Source organism: Rhincodon typus, chromosome 16 (genome assembly GCF_021869965.1).
Source record: "Rhincodon typus isolate 14 chromosome 16, sRhiTyp1.1, whole genome shotgun sequence".
NCBI lineage: Eukaryota > Metazoa > Chordata > Chondrichthyes > Orectolobiformes > Rhincodontidae > Rhincodon > Rhincodon typus.
Window position 1 is genome coordinate 26,869,900 of NC_063347.1, and position 3,677 is coordinate 26,873,576.

General features: G+C 38.8%; 1 pseudogene; it reads left to right on the top strand.

The window, feature by feature from the left end:
- The first annotated feature begins 192 nt into the window (after window positions 1-192).
- Window positions 193-1,801, top strand: LOC109936564 (annotated as a pseudogene).
- The last annotated feature ends 1,876 nt before the right edge of the window (window positions 1,802-3,677 follow it).

The following is a 3,677-nucleotide window of genomic DNA, read 5'->3' on the forward strand; positions in this document are numbered from 1 at the left end:
CACTTCAGCAGGAAGACCTCAGACAGTGGTCTTTCCCCTCTGTACCTTGGCGGCAGTTGCCGCAAGCTTTAGTGCTTCCCTCAGCACATAGTCCTGGAATGTGCCAGTCTGCAACACTTGGTCAAGGTCAACTCCTTGTACTGGAAGACCAATAGGTTTCAGGCAGACCAAAGAGAGCCTTTCATCGAGTTGATGATCTTCCAGGCACAGTTTGTGCAGAGAAGAGAAGCGAAAGTAAGAATTGTGTGTGTACACCATCTGCAGTTTGTGAAACAGAGGAGAACCTGGATGAAGCCCCTTTGCATGATAATTAATGTTGCTTCCTTCATGGGAATTAAAACAAAAACATACTTGTTCTCCATTTCCTCATGGTTTCTTGCGTGACCTTCTCCTCCACGAAAATGGGAGGTGCAATTTTTTTAATGTGTTGAGGTGATGTGGCTGTTTTGATGATGTGGATGCCACATTTGAATAGGTACCTATGTGTGTGAGCTGTGAATTTTGGGTGTGAAGCTTGTGACAATGCTAATCATATGAGTGTGAGCTAAGGCACATGAATTTAAGTTTTGAGTACCGATAGAGATTTTTCTGAGAGACAAAAGTTTAGTGAATTAAACAATTGGTGAAGTTCACCCACTGTGAAAGATGTGTCATGTGAAGATTTAACTCACTTATCTTGACACTTATGAAATCATTAAACCTCTTTCTAATCCCTAATAACATTTTGGAACTACACTCCTGGCATTGTCCCCCCTTATACTTCTTTTAAACGTGATAACATCATTAATTTTCCATATCCTCATGTTTTGTGAAGCTAGTGGCTTTTCAACACTATAACATTTAAAGTACAGGCTGGTGCCTGTGCTCAAACAGCTGAAGGAGTTCACGGTGTTGGTCATGGACACCGAGAATTTCAGGTCCATTGATGCATACAAACCTCAGGATGTCACAACTAACCCCTCAATCATACTTGCTGCTGCTCAGATGCCAGCCTATGAAAAGCTACTGAATGATGCTATTGACTGCTCAAAGAGTTGTAGTGGATCAAAGGCTGAACAACTGTCCAATGTCCTGGGCAAGCTGTTTGTCACTTTGAAATTTTGAAGAAAATCCCTGGCAGAGTTTCTACTGAAGTTGATGCAAGGTTGTCATTTGACAAAGATGCCATGGTCCAAAAGGCCCCATGCCTAATTCAGATGTATAAGGATGCAGGAATTGGCATGGATCATATTTTCATCAAACTTACTTCTACACGGGAATGTATCCAGGCTGGAAAGTTCCTTGAAGAACAGTGTGACACTCACTGCAACATGACGCTGCCTTTCTCGTTTGCTCAGGCAGTTGCCTGTGCTGAGGTTGGGGTAACATTGATTTCTCCATTTGTGAGTCGCATTCTGCACTGGCATGTGGCAGACACTGATAAGAAAAGCTTTGAACCATCAGCAGACTCAGGTGTGCAGACTGTAGCAAAGATCTACAACTATTATAAGAAGTTTGGTCACAAGACTATTGTCATAGGGGCAAATTTCTGTGAAATCAAAGCATTGACTGGCTGTGATTATCTCATAATATCTCCAAAACTGCTGGAAGAACTTAGCAAAGACAGTGATAAGCTAACATCTGCCTTGAGCGTTAACAAAGCTTATGCACTTGACCTACAGAAAGTTGAAATGAATTAACAGATCTTTTGTTTCACAATGAAGACCAGATGGCTGTGGAAAAATTGTCTCATGAGATCTGCAAGCTTTCAGCTGATGCTGTTAAACTAGAAAACATGCTAGAGGAACGGCTTTTCTACTAACAAGAATGGATGATAGCTGTCACTTAACTTGCACACTTGACTATTTTGAATCACACGGTTTGATGGCTGAAATTTTTAAGTTTCACTTTGACCAACTATGTATAAGGTACATCATACATCTTATCATTGGTGTATCTATTGTTGACCAGTGCTTTAATGTTGACTTTGGCAGTCTAGTGCAACTGTTTCTCATAAATACATAAACCTAAAAAAAATTAAAGTACAAAATATTCCAATGTTTGAAATATTAATTTCTGCCTGAAGGTCAGAATTTTCTTGAATATTTTGATAAGTCACCTGGTTCAGTTAAGGGGTCAGTGATATATCAAGTTAAAATATCAAAGCAGTTAAAATATCCAAGAGTCAGTGAAAGAGTTACAGAGGGTGACTCTATGTTGCTAAAGTGCTGCTGTTAGCTGTGTCCATGCAATTCCATCTAATGTTAGTCCATGGGCTATGGGGTTCTGTGCAGCTCAGTTAGAAAGCTGGAATTAAGACAGTGATATGTTGGTGGAGTGCAGCCTTATGAAACATGGTGGAATGCCAGCAGAGTATAGATAGAAATCTTCAAGTTGTTAGAACTGAGAAAGCTTCAGACATCAGAATTGTTAAAGGTTCATGGCAGCAGATTTGTAAAAGAATTGTAAAATTATTTCTACAATTCAAAAAGAAGAAATGGTGAAAGTCAGTTAAATAAAGATTTTAAAGAGCTGAGATAGGCAGGATATCTTCCTGGAATTGAAGAAAATTGTGTTGATGCTAGTCAAAACTTTGTTTTGGTGATTGCATTAACATCTATCTAACTGTTTTCACCTTTTTTGAAACTGCTCCAATTCTCACAGTTCCTTAGGATCAAGCACATCACATCATTGCCTGCTACGATTGTGCAGACCACAGCATGTCAGGGTGACATAACACACTTTGCCCATGCTATACAGGAAGGCTACACCAGATCAAGCCAAGCAGCAGAATTACATCTTTAGGAGCCCTATTGTCTGCTCCATCATGACCTTGGTTGTATGATGTGCACCAGCTTGGTGAAGGTGTCTCGCTGGTTGAGTGAACAACACATTGCATCAAAAATGGAGTCCCTGCTGCAGTCCCAAAACCTTCCCATCCCAGACCCACATCAATCAGTTAGGTTTTCATTGCATTCAGTTGAGACCATCGATATAAGTAACACTGAGATAACCTGGTCAGCATAGACATGTTGGACCAAAGGCTCTGTTTCCATGTTTTATTACTTTATGACTCTATTACATATAATTATACTGGGCTTTGTCCCAACCCTTTTCCAGATTGCAGGGAATGCAGCTTGCACTGTACTGAAGGAGCACTCGGCTCCCATTAGTCCCTTTAAAATTCCACCCCAGAATGTCATTCGAGCATTGTGACAACTAGTCCCAAAATAGCCATTAACCAATCTTGTGGTCTAACGTTTTCTAAATATTCTGGAAATTTACTTACATGGAGCTTTTGGCTTCAATAGAAATATCATAGAATGAAAACCTTACGGAGAGAAAAAATCAATAAATAGATTAAAAATACAGTAATGAGTTATAAGGAAGTTGTTTACTCTGTAATTACACAGCTTCCAATAGTTAATTTCATTCCATTTGTGCAAATTACTGGAATTACTGTTATCAAAATTAGATAGAGAATGAAAAGAACTAGCAGCTTTTATGTTTCTCACTGGTATTTAAAACAAATTGAAAGTAATAGAAAGTTCAAACTTGTTTTCTTAATTGACTTTATATTTAATTGGAAATATATTTAGAACATCTACTTAACATTTGAATACTGAAAGTTTTGGAAAATATGGATTTGGGAGATTGATTGAAACCACTAACTGAAATTAAGAGTGGTTTCATTTCTG